Source organism: Protopterus annectens, chromosome 8.part0 (genome assembly GCF_019279795.1).
Source record: "Protopterus annectens isolate FY-2018-M chromosome 8.part0, PAN1.0, whole genome shotgun sequence".
In the NCBI taxonomy this organism is placed as follows: domain Eukaryota; kingdom Metazoa; phylum Chordata; order Ceratodontiformes; family Protopteridae; genus Protopterus; species Protopterus annectens.
Window position 1 is genome coordinate 1252883781 of NC_056741.1, and position 18818 is coordinate 1252902598.

Here is an 18818-nt window from a genome sequence, read left to right on the forward strand (position 1 = left end):
ACGTTGGGCAAGCTGTAGCAAAGTCGCCTTTACACAGACAGACCAACTAGCCTGTCTAGACAGTAGTAAAATAAAAAAAGTAATGGCAAGGATCGAACCCGGGATACCATGCACCCTAGTCAAAGTACTGAACCACTAAGCCATGATAGTTGGACTGAGAAATACAGTATTAACATACATATAGGAATGAATGAAAATATAACCATGACAAAGCAGGTTTGCTGTAAGCAGAGAAATATCCAAAATGACCAATCACAGATAAGTGCGGGAAAACCGGCATATATAAGCCCCATAGACGGGAATACACACCATAACTGATTGTGGTACCCATTTGCAGTCAGTATGGCAGGTGCAGGAGAGGGAAATCGCTTTAGATCACAAAGGTGGGGTGTTGAGGAGTCAAAATATATGGTTTGGCTCCTAGTCCATGATCATGAAGCGCAACTCATGCAGGGCCAGGTTCAATGGGGAGCGTATAAGGTAGAGGCGTGGAACCGGTGGCACATGATCTCACCAGTGCCACAGGCATTCCGAGGACTGGTGAACAGGTCCGTCACCACCATGCGGACCTGAAGTGACGAAAGGAGGACCAACTGAACCGATGGATCCAGGAAGCCCGCCAAATACCCAATGCCCCACTACTGAGTAAGTATCCATGCAATTAAGTATGTAAGAAATGCTATCCTACCCTATAGTATGGATAGGTATGTTACAATATTCCATCATTTATATTACAGCTGCAGGTGTTCGTTCCGCAAATTGGCAAGCCTATGCTGATAGGCTGGCGAGGTTGCACCACCAGGCAGGTTAGTAATTATTCTGCTGGTATTGTTATAGAATATAAGTGGGACAGCTTGTAAAAGAGTTCAGTGTTGTAACCCAGTAATAAAGGTGAAATAAGTCTAGAAGAAAGATTCTGCTAGTATTGTAAGATTAGATAAGTGATGCAGCCTAGAAAAGAGTATTGCAATCCAGTAATAAAGATTAAACAAGTCTCAAATAGAGTTTCCACCTATATTGTAATATCAGATAACTGATTCAGCCTGAAATGAGTGTTGTAATCAATCAACAAAGGATAGACAACTGTCGAATACATCCTTGTAAATTCTGCCATATGAAATAAGTGAGTCAACTGGAAAGGATTGTTGTAACCCAGTAATAAATGTTAATAAAGCCTAGAATTAAGTACTATCCTGAAATGTAAATATAAAATAAGTGAGAGAGTGTGAGAAAGAGAGTTTGAAGCTACCAAGAAAGCTGTAATAAGTCTGGAATAAAGGTATACTGCATTCACTACATAATGAAATGAATGAGACAGCCACAACCAAAGAGTGAAATGTCTTTAATAAAGTACAGAACCTGGACTGTGTCCATCCCACAATTTGGATATGTTGCTGCACCCTTGCATTATGGAGATAGTATGGTTGTATGAAATGCTGAACATCCACAGTTGTCTAGACCCATATAAATCAAATGTAGCAGGATGCTTTACCTGAACACAGCCAGATATGAACATATATGAATAAACATGGAATGTATATTAATGTAGCAGTAACATCCCCATCACCAACATTCCTAAGGTTACATACATGAAACTGTACTAATACATGTAGGGGATATATATCTGCATCTACTAGGAATGTACAGTATATGTATAGGTAGTTTAAGTTGTTAATGTAATATTTCTCCACCCTACCCTATTTTCACAAATTATGCCATTCCACACCAAACTGGGTATGTGTATTCACAATTAATTCCCATGGACATTTGTCCTGTTGATTTATACATATCTGCATGTACGTTGATGCATGTGCCCTGTTCATATATCCAAACCTGATGGCCTGTTGCCACCAATCAACCCTGCATGCTGTTGGAATGTCCACTGTTGTTCTAAATATGCATGTGTTATGCTTGCTGCTCAATGTTTGGAATTCATGTGTGTTTGGTTAATGGGAATACTGATGCATGCTGTTACAACTAATTTTGAATGGTGTTGTTTGTTACTAACCCAAAATACCATAAAATACTGCTAAACATAGGACAACAGGGAAGGCGGGTTCCAGCGGACCCACTTCTCCCACCTCAGCTGGCGAGTGCACCTGGCACCAGTGCCCAGGCCGGGACCTTCTCCTCTGGTGGCCCTGTGCCACCTTTGGGTGGAAGCGCTGCAGGGGATGGGGCTCATCCCCCCTCTGCAAGCTTGGCCGGAGGAGAGCCTCCACTCACCCTCCATAGGGTCCCATCTGTGGTGCATAGTGAGATCAGGCATTCTGTGACTGATCCCCTACGCCAACTTGAGGCGAGAGTGGTGCAACTCATGGGTGTGCCTGCCCATCCTATCCGTGTGCCTGCCCATCCTATCCAGCCCCCAGCACAGCCCCGGCCTGGGCTGTGAAGGCACAGTGGTAACTGCCCATGGGTGGGGATCTCAGTTCCACTGTTGCCATCTGTGGACTCATGGGCTTGTTATATCCAAACATCCATCCCCGTCAATTGTGTTTACCCCCCACATGTGTCATACTCCGCCCCTGTATGCGTCTTGTTTGTCTTGTCTGTTAACCTCCCCAACCTACCTCCCCAAATATACCTACTTCCTGTACCTCACATTCTACTCTCACCTGAAAAAAAAATAAAAAAGGGCACTCTGTTCCCACAAAAAAATTATGCCCCATACATAGCTGCCCATTTCACATACATGTCTGCTGGACGTGTAAACTGATAATTACAATTGGCTGTACAACATATTTTGTTGTCCTCACCCCTCACTCAGGGGTGGAAGGTGTCAAATCTCACTCTAAATTTCTAACATATGCACAGCTGTTGCTGGTAAAGAATTGGGCAGCTATGGGCCTTCCCTACATCTTTCCTGCACATCCCGAGCTTGTTTTCCTACTGTCCTACCCTCTCTGTGCCCCCTTTTTCACCACTTTCCTATTTCCCCATTTTCTTTTCTTTAAAAGAAATTAGCATGGGTGTTAGCGGGAGTAAGCACTTTTAAGCAGTATTCAGCGGGTGTGCGCTTGTGTGCACTTAGCTAAGCGTAGATAAGCATAGCTAAGCATCGCGCAAACTTGTGCAAACCCGATTACAACTGCTTAAAAGTGCCTTAGTCACTCTTTATGACAAGGCCTGAAGTCTGCTCATCAGCAAAATAAAATACCCCTGTCAGTCTCAAACCCAGGACCTTGGAAACACTAGACTGCATGAATTACCATTCAGCCACAGCAGATACGCAAGCACTTGGTGCTGAAAGAAATATATCATGAAATACAAGGAGTGAATGTAAAGGGAAAATAGAAAGGCCATTACACAAAGCTTGTTCTGTGTATCTTTACTGGCAATTCTTGTGGAATTGCATTACATTAGTGTGATAAGAGAAACAGCCATGCTAGTAAGTAATAATGTTACAGTAGCACCTTACAAACCCCACACAGTATCAGAGCAGGATAAACACCACCATATTTGAATAGGTAAGAGGCCAGACCTTCCAACTGTGACTGATTTACAGGGATGTCCCTGATTTGCAAACAAATGTTACCTGTGCCCCACTGACTCCCTGTGAAATGTACTCACAGTAGGGAGAAAGGTGGGGAATCCCACGTAATGGTAACTGTCAATAAGTTACAGTAGACACTACTTGCATGTCAGAAATGGTGTAGTAATACATATGCTCAAAATACCCCACAGTCACAACTGCAGAATATCTGAAATATATCACGGGTGTATCCCACTGATATTTACCTTTCCCTGAGGCTGGTCAAATATATACCTGAGAGTAGCTGAGGCCTGGAAGTGTCAGAAACACACAGGCATATCAGCCTGTCTGCTGTTAAACACTCTGTGAATAGCTGTAGAATTACTTCCACAAGCATGCCCTTATGTAGGAGTACAACACAGAAATATCAAAGGATGTAGCCATCTAACATACTAATAACAGTATAGTACTTCACAAGCACTGCATGTGCCTGATATTCATAATTGTTAGCACAATATACTTAGTTGTCCTCACCCCTCTCTCAGGGGTGGAAGGTTTCAAATGTCAAAGCAAATGTCAAACATATGTACAGCTATTGCAGTTAAAGAAATGTGCAGCTATGGGCCTTCCCTACACCCAGCCTGCACATTCCTAGCTGGTGTCCCCACTGACTTCCTGCTTCCCGCTTACAACTGTTTAAAAGTGCCTTATTCACTCTGTATGACAAGGCCCCAGTACTGCTCAGCAGCAAAATAAAATACCTTTGCAAGTGTCAAACCCCAGACCTTGGGCTGACCAAACTGTATGAAGTATCACCAAGCCAAAGCAAACATATAAGAACTTAGTGCTGAAAGAAATATATCATGCATTACAAGGAGTGAACGTAAATGGAAAATAGAAAAGCCATAGCAACACATTGCAAGAACTACTGTTGTATGCCAGTTAATCCACAAATCCCACAAGAAAGTAGATACTCCCATATAAACAGTGTTAGCATTAGCAGGTGTTAGTTAACATACACACTGAGAAGAGTGCACTGGAAGAAGCAACAGTCAGGTTTCAGTACAACATGCATTTCAGTGGCTATAACACAGCTTCAGATATGAGAGATATACCAACCTTCTGACTGGCACAACAGTGTCCACAGCAAACCAGCATGGTCCCCATCTTGCAAAACTGAAAGGCCTATGCCTACCTAACCTATCATTTTATAGCAGTGTCCTGAAATCATAGTGAGAACTGCAATTACCACACAGAAGGCTGCATGCAATTACTAAATGCTGGCCACCAATTGGTGCAGAGGCCATCACATGCACATGTGCAGATACCTACAAAAGCAGCCCGTACTGCCAGTCCACACATGCAGTAATATGAGAGAGAGAGAGAGAGAGACAGCAAGCAAGCCGAAAGAAAAAAGCTGTCAGAGACAAAGGTAATGTAAACTACATAATCTAAAAATCTACATACTGTGAACCCTCCATATGTGTTAGCACTCTTTATCTATCTGTATATGCAGATGTGCATAGGGCAAGGGAAATACTGCAACTGTTAGTGAAGGCTGGACATACATATGTAGTTGAAGGTTGCTATGTGTACATATCAATATAGGTTGTAGTGTGTGGCATTGAAAACTGCATGCAGTGCAGGTATATGTCATGTGGTGGTGAATGTCTGTGGGACTGAGCCAGTGAGGCCTGCTACAGCTATACGGCCTGAGGACAGCATAATGCATTCTGCACAACACTGTGCAATATCATTACAGAATGGTATGTCTCACAACTGTTTCAGAAGTGATATTCCCACCATGAAAGGTGGTCAGTCTATGTGCCTACATGTGCATGTATATGTACAGCAATGGATGTTTAGAAGAGTATGTGTGTGTATATATATATATATATATATATATATATATATATATATATATATATATATATATATATACACACACACACACATAATCTATATCTATATATATATATATATATATATATATATATATATATATGTGTGTGTGTGTACATAGATAGAGAGGTATGTATAGATAGAGATATATAGATAGAATATGTATATACATATAGATATAATAGATACATACATATAGGTTCATAGGTTTATACTAGGCTATCTGCCCTAAGGCATTTATAAGCCTAGCCCAAATTATTGTGGCTTACGCCACCCCTTATATGAAAAAATACTGTGCCCATTAGTTTGTTGTGCCTCTGTCCAGCAGTGACCCAGAGATGATTCCCGGGGTAAACCTACGATCTCCCATCCACAGGTCTAGATTTCTCTTGAACAGAGTCAGCGAGGTGCTCTGCCTCACATGGACCGGGATTTTATTCCACAGCATAGGGAGTCTCTGAGTGATAAATCTATCCCTCCAGCACGTCCTATTTATATCCGTGCTAAGGTTTAAGTCGCTTGCTCTAGTGGTTTTGGTGGATTTGGATTTTTGAGGTGGAGTATGTCCATTAATTCCGGGTTGGACATGGCCTTGTATGTCAGGCACATGTCACCTCTGAGCAGACGGTATGCGACTGAATAGAGCTGGAGTTTCTTCAATCTGGCAGCATATGACAGATTTTGGAGTCCTTATCCTTTTGGTGAGGAACTTTTGGGGTCTCTCCAATTGCTGCAGATGTCGGGTGAGATACATCCCGAATGGGGCATTGTACTCAATCATTGGTCTGATAAGTGAAGAGTACAGGGGAACAATGACCTCACTAGATCTGGATGTGAATCCCTTCATGATCAGGTGGGCAATGTAGAAGGTCTTTCTAACCACTTTAGCAATGTGAGTGTCAAAAGAAAGGCCACTGTCAACCTGGGTCCCCAGGTCCCTGATAACCTCTTCTGTGCTTAGTGGATTGCCACCTATATGGTAGCTTGGGGTTACCTTGTTTTTCCAAAGGTATGACTATACATTTTTGGCGTTTAACTTCAGGCCATGGCTCTGGCACCAGCTATCTGTTTCCGTGAGTCCCTTCTGAAGGATATCCGTGTCCGATGCACTTTCCACTATGGCCACTTTGCAGTCATCTGCAAACTTTGTCAGCCAAAGTCCTCCCATGTTGGCCTGTACTTGTGAGAAGTAGATGCCAAACAATAGGGGCCAAGGACCGAGCCCTGTGGGACACCACTTGTGACCGGCTTGAGTCTGACACAGCGCCAGCAACTCTAACACTGTGGGTTCTGTCCTTAAGCCAGTTTGCAACCCATCTTGTGACATATGGGTTTACATTTAAGCTGGTAAGTTTTTCTACAATACCCGAGTGGGGTATTGTGTCAAAGCCTTGCAAGGTCAAGGTAGGCTGTATGGACTGCCTTTCCTCATCAATGGCCTTGGTGACTATTTCAAGAAGTCGACCAAGTTCAAAAGGCATGATCTTCCCTTGACAAAGCCAAACTGGGTCGGGTCCAATGTCTGCAAGTCCCCTATATCTTTGTTTATGAGCTCCATTATGATCCTCTCCATAGCTTTGCAGACTAGACTTGTTAAGCTTATGGGGCGGTAATTACCAGGGTCCGTGAGGCGCCACCTTTGTGGAGTGGGACCACAGTTGCCGACGCCACTCCTTGGGCACGTATCCTGTGGTAAGGCTGAGATTAAACAGCTGCCTTATGTGCGGTTTAATTCCTCATTTAGCTCGTGTAGCACACAGCCGGGGACACCATCGGTCCCATTGATGCTGTGTTTTTAGCTTTAGAGAGAGCAGCTTTCACCTGCGCATTTGAGATGTCCGGGAGGCTACACTCGGCTGGGATAGTTATCTCTCCTTTAGGGAGAGGGGTGAAGTTTGCACTGAACCTGTCTGCCAGTATGTTGGCAATGTCTGTGGGTTCAGTGATTTTGTATCATTTTGGACTAATTCTGAGCATATCTGTGAGTTTCCACCCAGGTTCCTAACATAGCTGAAAAAGGCCTTATGATTGTCCTTTGAATCCATGGCAATTTTTCTCTCAAAATTGGCCTTAGTTGATTTTATGAGTGCTCGTATTTTTTACTAATAATGATCAGGGGTGACTTCCCTTTTATGGATTTTGTTCTATCATGTAATAGCTTTCTCCTCTTATTGTAAAGTTTGTTAATGGCTGGGGTCCACCAGACTGGACGTTTGCCCTTTGTGGAAAGAGTCTTGGTTTTATTTGGGATTGCCTGATCCATGCAGTCCTGCAGGTGTTCATAGAAGGCATTTGTAAGGGCTTCCGCAGCTTGGGTTGTGGTTTCCTCTGACTCAGGGGCCTTGAAGGATACCACACCAGTCTTGAGTAGTGTGAAGTTTGCTTTAGAGAAGTTCTTCACTATGGTCTTTTTCTTTGGGCTGGGGCGGGGATGTGGATTTCCAGTGAGATTAGTTTATGATCATATCTCACCAATGAGGGATATACTTCGGTGTGGAGCATTTTGTCCCCATGTTTGTGACAATGAGATCTAGTATATTTTCTCCTCTCGTGGGAACAGTAACTAGCTGTTCCATGGCATTTGAATTTATGAACTCCAGGAACCGTTGGGCTAGAAAGTTAGGGCTTGAGTAATGTTCCCAGTCTATATTCGGGTAGTTGAAGTCACCCAATATGATGGTGTTTGGAGATACATTTATACCCTCCAGTGTCTTCAGGAAGGCTGTGTGGGGTTCCTGAGTTTGAGAGGGTGGCCTGTAGCATGCTACAATTTGTAGAGCAGTTTTGCCTATGGTTAGTTGCACCTGGATGGTTTCGAAGCTTCATGCGTTGCCACCAACCTGGAGGTGTGAGTATCCTTTATGAATATGGATACACCCTCCTTTGTGGAGTGGTCCGGGTTTTGGGGCGAACGCATGATATGAGGTAAAACCTAATAGTGCCGGGTGCTCTCAGGAGCCTTGAACCAGGTTTCAGTTACAGCACAGACATCGATGTTCTCCATACTGAGAAGGGCCTCGAGTGCGTGCATTTTGAGATTTAGACTTCTGGCATTGAGCAGCATTACCCTCAATTTCTTCCCATTTTTGTTTTCTAGGGTGGTAGGTTTAGAATTTGAGCCTTGCCTAAAAAGGCACTATGGGGGTGGCAAGAGCCTTAGCCAATATCCGAATCCCAGGGGTGACAGGTGCAAGCCGTCCCTTGGCAGCGTGGCTTGTCAAGCATGTCATCCCAGGCAGACAGACACTGGATCCCCTTTGAATGACACCAGACATTAAGCCAATTGTTAAAGCTGATCATCTTGTCTCTATATTGTGGCATCATTCTTGGTGAAGGAAGGATACTGCTCAGGGTTAGGGTCATACCTGCCTGGGCTACCTAATCAGAGAGCTCCTCTATGTCTCTTTTCATGTAGTCCAGGGAGGTACGTCTCAGGTCGTTCACACCAGCATGGACAATGACTGTGTCATATTTGTACTTGCCGTGGAGTGACCCGAGTGCTTGTGTTATGTGGCGGATTCTAGCGCCGATAGGCAGCTTACTGTGACCCTCTCCTTGTTCAGCCTGGTGAGTGGGACGTCAGTGTGTCTGACTATGGAGTCACCTATGACAAGTATGTTTGGTGTTGTATTTGGCCTTAAGGGCTGTGACTGCTTTGCACACTGCTTTTGTGGTTTATGTGTTGCTTGTGGGTGTCTTGAGGTAGCAGTTGTTTGGGTGTCTGCTTTGGAGGCCTCTGCTGTTTAGGTAAATTTTACTCAGAGCCTCGAGTATGTCTTTGTGTGTTTATGTGTTTGATTCAGTGGAGTGGTAGCATTATGTGAGGCTGGTTTTGTGGTGTGTGTAGTTGCCTTCTCCTCCTGTCTGGTCTTGCCAGTCCTGAGTTGAGAGAGCTCAGCCTCCAGTTTGGCTAAATAGCTGCATCTCTCGCAAGTATTTGTGTTATGTGGGAGGAGGAGGGTTGTCTGTGTACATGAGGCAGTTATAACATTGCCTCAAGATTCCCAGATTCACCAGCTGGACCGGAGAGGAGATTGACAACTGACCTTTGGACATGCTAGAATAATATTGGGAAATCCTTAATTGAAAACAAGGGCCAGTGGGGAGTGAGGGTGTAGTGCTTTTAATTTTTAGTGCTGACTTATATAATTGCTTTAGTGAGCAAGTGCCAGGTAACTTGAGTGCAATGTGTTACAAGTAACTAAATGCAAAACGACAAACAGTAACTTTCTTTCAAGTGAAACAAGGAAATAAGTACAGTAAGCAATGCAGATATCACTAGTGATCCACAGAAGCTGAGAAGTTGCGTATTAGGTGGAATTAGCTTCCAGGAAATAACAAGCAAACAAACAACAAGCATATAAACAAAGCTAGATTCAGTAGGCCTGGATCTAGTCTATGCTAGAGCAAACAAGGTGAACCAATTTCAGTAAGATACAGTTCAAATATTCAGGCACTATAAACCTTTAACCAGAAAATTCCCAGCTCAGAAGGGCAGAGTCCAGCCTCTTCTCCCACAAGAGTGCAGACCACGAACCTTCTTAATGTAAAATAACTGGCCTGAAGCCCAAGTGCCTAAACCAGAACTAATACACTTGGACACTGGGCTCTCAATCAGCAGTTCCCAACTTAGAAGGATGAAAGCTACCTGTCCTGCCACCACAGTGCTTGCCACAAACCTTCCTAATGTAAAACAACTGGTCTGAAGCCCAAGTGCTTAATCCAAAAGACTTGAATGATAGCTACACTTTAATCAAGTTACAACCAAGCAGTAATAAATACCATTGAATACTTTAGAGAATGTCTGGATTAGTGCTCAAGTTACACAAACAAAGCTAGATCCAGCAGGCCCGAATCCAGTCTATGCCACAGCAAACAAGGCGCACCAACTTCAGTAAGAAACAGTTCAGATATGCATGCACTATAAGCCTTTAACCAGAAATTCCCAGCTCAGAAGGGCAGAGTCCAGCCTCTCCTCCCACAAGAGTGCAGACCATGAACCCTCTTAATGTAAAATAACTGGCTTGAAAGCCCAAGTGCTTAAACCAGAATTAATACACTTTTAGAATAACAGACACTGAGCCCTCAATCAGCAGTTCTCAACCTAGAAGGATGTAAGCTACCTGTTCTGCCACAACAGTGCAGACCACAAACCCTCTCAGTGCAAAACAACTAACTGCATATATACAGATATATATATATATATATATATATATATATATATATATATATATATATATACAGACAACTACATACATATATACAGATAGATATGAATGTCTATAGATATATATATATATATACATATATGTAGATATGTACATATATATATATATATATATATATATATATATAGATATGTATATATTGATATATATATATATTTATATGTGTATCTATATACATATATATATATATATATATATATATATATATATATATATATATATATATATATCAAGAGAGAGTGAGAGAAGGGGACATGGGGGCAGATGTACTGCAACAGGTGCCTGGTGACCAAGGCATGGACTGAACACCAGTGTTGATACTGCAGAACCATACCCCATTCCAAAACATGTTACCCACTAACTACCACATAGGTGGTTGCCTACCACTGGAGGTGCCAGAAGGGAACATGGGACACAGGTGTAAAATAGCCTCCCCTTTGATATCCACAGTGGCACACTAGTCTTGTAATCCCTGTACATGGTATGTGTCATCACAAAAGGTGTGTCAGCTAGGGAAATGTAAGTCAGTGTGCCCCTCTACACCTCACAATGTCCTATGCAGTATGTACATCCCATGAGAACTACAGCAAGTGGAAAGGCCATAGACATACCTAACAAAGACTGATAATGCCCTCAAACACATTCCCTATGCAGACTGACTCACAAAACCACAGCTAGAGTGCCTTGTATACTTCCTACACAGAGGTTACCACTGCTGGACATACAGAGTTATGTCACACCCATACCAGTCGGCCAACCACCATGGCAACACCTCACAATCCATCCAGCCTACATGACCTAGGGCCCTAATCCTTGTCATCGCACTAAACAGCACATGCTGGAGGTACAGGTTTCTATACACAAATATAACATACCCTGGACTAAACCACCCAGCATTAACAAACAAGGCTCCTTATTAGTAGATGTCATACATACCCCTGATGAATGTTATGGAGATAGGTAATAGGCCCTGTGAGTCACCTCTGTGTAACCATTTCACAGGAGCAAGTAAAATCTCATTACATGTGTCCCAAAGGGCAGGGTAGCATATGGCTAGGCTGCCCTAGGCCCAGGGCCAATAGCATAGTACCTACCTATGACACAATGCACACACACATGTACTCAGTGCAATACCAGCTATTTGAGGTTAAATGAGTGTGACACTGACTGTGTGCAAGGTCTGTAAAGGTGTGATAGCTTAGCGTGAGTTTGTGTCTGTCATGGTAGTTTGTGTCGTAGGTGTGAGGCCAGAGAAAGATGTGTCAGTTATCGGGATGCGAACTTAGTAGATTGGCATATGTTGCGTTGTAGTTCCCTGTGTATGACTGTGGTGTCCCATCGTAGGCAGAAGCAATACATGTATGCTCAGTAAGCGGTACTGCTGTTGACTCCAGCTCACATATGAACTGTTGTACTACCTGAAGTTGTAGGCCTAAACACTACAGTATGGTGTATGTTCACATTCCCTGGTAACACTGTCTGGTGTGTTTCCTGTAGTCTGCACAGATTACATACCTCATGCATAGGTATCTGTAAGTAGGGGCACACAGTACTATAAGGTACATAGTTAATGCTCATCTGTGTCGTCATACATTTGTGTGTTGTATGTATGTGTAATGTGTGTGTAATGATGCCTGTACCATGTCCGCAATCACATGTGTGTTACAGGGTATGTGTGTGTACCTGGCAGCATGTATAGTCTGTGACAGCAGTATGCTGGCTATATTAACAACTGTGCACATATGTCAGGTAGGGGTATGGCATCAAAGATTAGGGTGGATTATCATTTAAACTGTAAATGTGCATTGCATTCATTGCATGGGATGGCAATATTCTTCATCCATTAGCTTGATACATACCCCCAGTGTGAGGTTGTGCATTGTATCCCAAACAGTGTGCCGAGTGCTGGTGTATACTAGTTTGTTGTATGGAGTGTGGCAGGCACTGTCAGACAGTTGTGGGCTGAGTACTGATATGTGGTATTAAACATGTGTATCCCCTGATAGACAGACAGATGCTATATATGGCAGTTAAGTGATATCAGTACATTAGAATATTAAGTATGCCACATGACTTGCTCACATATTTTTCTTTTCCTTCCAGGGTGATGGTGCATCAGCGTAACCCACCTTATACAGCAGCAGAGGATCAGGAGATCCACCAGAGCCTGGTGCAGAATTTCTCTGTGCTGTTTTCCAGGACCAGCCAGAACCAGCATGAGAGGGCTGCACTGTGGCAAGATCTTGTCCGTCGGGTAAATGACATAGGCATGCATAACCGGACATATGAGCAGGTACGCCATCACTGCAGTGATTTAATTAGACATGTCCAGCAGCGTGTGTCTGATATCCACAGACAACAGCTTGCCACAGGTGGTGGGGTACCTATCCGCCCCCCCCTCACCAGTGTGGAGGAACACCTCCTCAGTGTTGTGACTCCAGGCCAACAACAACAACATCCACAAACATGTGTCATCATGGAGGCCGGAGCCACCCAGCATGTTGAAATGTAATGTGCAGGTAACATGCCATATCTGTAGTTGACTGTTCTCTGTACTGGTAGTTTATGCGTGTGTGAGATATGTACTGTGTGTGTAGCTGTTAACCTGCCTATTCTTCTGCAAGATTGATATTCTGAGCATAACCTGTACACCTGTGAAAGCCACCTGTTGTACTATTATACTTTATCATACTCACAGTATCAATGGCACAGTTGTGGCCACTGGCAATCACTGTCATATTTTTGCAGGTCCCTCTGGAGTGACAGCAAGGCAGCCAATCCATGCTGGTGAGTGTGTAATAACAATACTGCTGCTAATGACATGTGCATGTCATATGGAGGTGTAGTGTGTGCACATGTAACACCTACGCATAATGCATGCTGTGCATGTTTGCTGTGTGACTATGCATATCCCATTATTCTCAGTAGCTGCCTCACTCACATGCAATACACAGAGCATGACACACATATGTGGCAACACAGTACTGGACATTGTATAGGCATACCTGATACACATGTACACAACACACACATGTTTGGCATAGACACTACACCTCAGCTTGCTACACATGTCCAATTATGACACCTGCTGTATGGCCACCCTTCAGTATCCCACTTATCCTCTATGCAGCACACATAATATACCTCAGGGGTAGAGGCCTACCATGTCTTTGTGCAACAGTCTTGAACAAATAATACATTCATGTTAGGCAATGCTCACTATTGGCCACCTTACACACCCATGTAACAAGTGGCTGTGTAATTGTGGATGTAGTCATGTTACTGCACTTCAAGTACAGCATGCTAGCGGCCTGTCTGGCACACATTATTATTGTTGACTGACCACAAGAAGCATGTTGATCATGGCTCATGTTACTACACCACATCCAGTTCCACTGACCACAAAAGAACACATAGCAGTTATTTCGTAGCACCGTCATGTGTTGTGTGTGCAAATATATGCACCCACAGCTTGTAACACTTGCACAACATTGTTATGTCCTTGTACACATTGTGTCCCAGTGTGGAGACAATCACTGAACAACTATACACAACCATCAAGTACACGTATACTGTTATTAACAAGGGCTGTCTACACTTGCACTGCATGTTCGTGTGCAACACATAATCTGCATGCTGGCACAGGTGCAGTGATTTTTTCCTTGTGATACTGTCACCCACCCTCAAACAGTATTGTGTATGTGTTGGATTGCAGGTGTGTCTGTGTTTGTATCTGCTGTACTGAGGAGTGTGCCTGTGTGCCTGTGTGTCTGTGTGCTTGTGTGCATGTGTGCATGTGCGCCTGTGTGCATGTGTGCATGTGCACATGTGTGCATGTGTGCCTGTGTGCATGTGTGCATGTGTGCATGTGCGCCTGTGTGCATGTGTGCATGTGCGCATGTGCGCATGTGTGCATGTGTGCTTGTGCGCCTGTGTGCACATGCACCTGTGCGCATGTGTGCATGTGCACATGTGCATGTGTGCCTGTGTGCCTGTGCGCCTGTGTGCCTGTGCGCCTGAGTGCATGTGCGCCTGTGTGCATGTGTGCATGTGTGCTAACATCATGTACACATTTGTAAACTGTGTTCCCTATCTTCCTCTCACAGGTTCTGATGTTGCTCTGGTGGAGTGCAGCAGGGAACTGAAGCCACCGCTGGGGATAGTGATAATGATGAAAGGGCATAGCAAAATTAATTTAAAATGTGTGGTGAAAGCCAAAAACACTCTGGCTAGGCTTATAAATGCCCTAGGGCAGATAGCCTAGTATGAACCTATGAACCTATGAACCTATGAACATGTGTAATGGCACAGGGAGGTGTGACAGGGTCTGTCGTTGGTCAGCCAATCGACACTACACAGCAGTCAACCCCATCAATGTGCACAGTCATCCTGCTGATACATCCATTGTCACCAATGTCCTTAGCTGAGGGACAGCATACAGTGGGCATTGACCAGGGTAGTGTGGTATCATTGGCACATGCATCCCGTCACAGCAGCCATGACCAGATTCCTGACATGGTACCACACAGGCAGATGTCCAGGGGTTCTCGTGGGAGCATCCGTGGTCGTACTGCCCCTGTCAGACGTGCCCACAGAGGTCTTTCAACCTCAGCTATGTTCTGGGCTGTAATGCAGGCACAGGCACGTATGGAACGGTACACCAGACAGGGTCTGAGGGAGCTTAGAGCACATCGCACTGCTATGAATGACACTATACATGATGTTGCGGCTGTCATCCGTAACATCAGCGAGGTCATTGATAGATGTTGGGGGGACACATTAGATCTCTTCCACAACTACATGTCCAGGTGCCAGGACAGTGCAGGACGGTTGAGGCGTCGACGTGGATGTATGCCAGCAACATCATCTGCTGGCAGTCATCGCAGATGACAACAAACCTGCAGCCGCTCCCATAGTGCTAGTACCAGCCCCAGCAATGCTGGGTCTTTGCTGTCATTACACCGTCCTAGAAGACGACGTGCATGTGGCTCTGGACAGTCCCAGCAGGGACATGTGTCCAGTCAACAACCCACTGCTTCTGATGACAGTACCCAGTCTGGCTTAGTACCTGATACTGTCCATAGCACCCCTGCCAGGCATAGGTACACTGTCCGTGGCCAGAGACAGTGATCTGTATGACCTGGCAGGTACAGTCTGTGGCTGTCCACAAACACCCGTATATGGCAGCCACATGGTGGAACTGTGTGCAAGCATACATGCACACATAATGCTAACACCTAGGGCTAACACATACATACACACACACATCGCATCAACATTGCCCCATGTTGTACTGTTGTCCCTCACTAACACACACACACATACATGTCGATTGGATGTGTCAATGGCAGACTCTGTCAAACCAAGTACACACCTTGTGCATATGATGGAACTGTGCCACCTCCTGCCATCTGTAACATTGATGCAGGAACAGGATAGCATGGTGCTGATGTACAGGGTGACTACATAGCACTGTAGTAATAATATCATGTTGTTAACAGTACAGTGTAATGATATCGTTGTGGGTATATTCAAGCATGCATGATGCATTAACTATGATTGTCATTGTAGTTTTGTATACACCAGTGTTAATTCCCAAAGTGTGCTGTCTACACATGTGCCACATGGCTGTTGTGTGTACCTGTGCCTGCATGTGTTGGGGTGTGGACAGTACATGTATGATATTTGCAGCACAGAGTTGCAGGTGTACATTTGTGAACATGGTTAGCATGGAACATGACATGGTTTGACAGTATGCTGTGGCTGATATGGGTTCCATATGTCAATGGTCTGCATTCTGGTATGATACACAGCCTACATAGCCTGACATTCCGTGGTCATTACATGGTGTCTCCTCAACTGATACACAGATGTAGGAACCTGGTGTCAGTGATATCCCTGCAGTACTACACTATACCAGTAGCCATTCTTACTGAGCCACACACATCCCTGGGAACAATACTCTTTGGCATACAGCAGTCTCACGTACATGTCAACACACTACGGATTTGAAAAAGAAATGTGTAACATCCACCAGGGCAGAGTCAATAAAAAAACTTCCAATCACCACAAAGTCCAGCAGTTGTATCACAAAGGTAAATTCACCACAGGATTTTATTGAACAGGCAGACAGATCTTGGGTAAAGGACCTAATATTGTGTATAGTAGAGGGGAGAATCTGAAAGGAATTTTAGAAAAGAACAAAACAAAAAATTACAGGTCGAGTATGAAAAAGTGTGGATTTTGTAGGTGGTGTAGGTATGTGAATGAAGGTTCATATGTTTGTGTAGAAGGGTACAAATACACCATTAAATGCCCTGGACAGTGTAATTGTTGTACCAAAAATCTTGTATATTTGGCCTCCTGTTCCTCTTGTGACGCCTACTATGTAGGAAAAACTATTAGGAGGCTTCGAGATCGGATTTCTGAGCATTTAAGGTCAATTAAAAAGAAGGACTTGCACAATGCACTTTACCTGCACAGTACACAATGTAGTGATTTTAAAAAGTTTTTGTTTTTTGTTATAGGTCGTGTGATTGATTGTGGGGAAGGCGGAGATGTGGTCAATAGGGTGGGGGCTTTAGAGACAGAATGGCAAATTAGGTTAGATGCCTGTAGACCCCCAGGTTTAAATGACCACATCTCTATAAAACCTATTTTAAAACTTAGATCTCAACAGATTTAATAGGTAAATAGAATTTTTATTTATATTTATTTACATTAATGTGAGTTTATATGAAATTTATTAGTATATTCAGTTGTTATTGTATTTATACAATTTAGATATGCATATCAATTTTTTGAGGAGTTTTTAAACAAATTATTTATGTATTTATGTATTTAAATAATAAAAAAGTAGTTTTTAGTAGTATTCATCAGTTTATAAACTCTACTGGTTTTAATTAATGTGGGGGGAGGTGTTTGTTTCATCCAATAGTAGCTGTGAGTATGGTATTTAAATTTATGTGTATGTTAGTTCTGTGTTATGACTCTGATGAAGCCGAACTGTTTGGCAAAAGCATTTCATTGTGCTTAGTCTGTACCTGTCTGCAACTGTCTGCCTGTTCAATAAAATCCTGTGGTGAATTTACCTTTGTGATACAACTGCTGGACTTTGTGGTGATTGGAAGTTTTTTTATTGACACTACGGATTTGTCCATCCACGACTACAAATGCATACAGTGGCCTACAATGCATTCTACACATGACACACCTAACCACCACAAGGGTATCATGCAGACAGATACCTATTGTCCAAGCCATGCTGTATTGCTGTAACACAACTGTGGCATTGGCATCGGCATGTAGTTAACATAGTATTCCAACAGTACCATGTAGGTGGTAGCACCCATCATGTAGAACGGGTAATGGTGTGTACATGTGGACAAGTGTTATCTTGTCTATCCTATGATATTCACATTTCCAAAGGTATTCTGCAGTCCCTCGGTGTATCACCTAAGCAAGACAGTGTCGGTATGCATATCGGCAACAGTTCCCATACACCTACACTGGATGTCCATCACTCACAGACTTTGCTGTGTTTTAACATGTCTGACATATACTCCAGACATGAACCCTCACCCACATTAATCTATCAAAGCTTTCATGGGTGTGTGTCACATAGTTGGCCTAGGACACAGATCACTGCAGTAGCCTGCATTGTCACCAACATACATGTATGGCCTTAGGTCTGGTAAGCTGCGGCCCATGCTGGCAAAGGTAACAACTGTAATCATATGAGGCAGGCTTCACACATAGGAACTATTAAAGGTCACAGGTACATATCTGTATGTGGCACACACATACCTGATGTGTGCATTGAAATTACTGTTATAATAATATGTCATACAATAATAAAAGCAAATCACACAACACATTGACAAATATACAAATGTAATTTGTAGGATTCAAACCCCTACCTAACTTTGCTATGATATTGGAGAGAGACGCATTAGCGCAGCACGCTACTCACATTACTGGATGGTTTTCCTTCTCCTGCTGTATTTATGGGGTGCTGACATCATCAGTCTTTCCAAAGAGGAATGTACATCTTTTAGTGTGTTATCCCAGTCTTCAAAAAGGCAATTCCTTTCACAGAAAATTGCATACATACAAACCCCACTGTCACCACACACACAGCATTTGCAGGATTAAAACCCCTACTTAACTATGTTATGATACTTAAGAGAGATGCATTAGCGCAGCGCACTATT

The 18818-nt window shown here is 43.4% G+C and overlaps 1 protein-coding gene across 2 annotated transcripts in view; it reads right to left on the reverse strand.

The window, feature by feature from the left end:
- Window positions 1-18818, reverse strand: part of LOC122809338 (3-galactosyl-N-acetylglucosaminide 4-alpha-L-fucosyltransferase FUT3-like) — a 476207-nt gene that overhangs the window by 121851 nt on the left and 335538 nt on the right. The gene's annotated exons all lie outside the window — the stretch shown is intronic.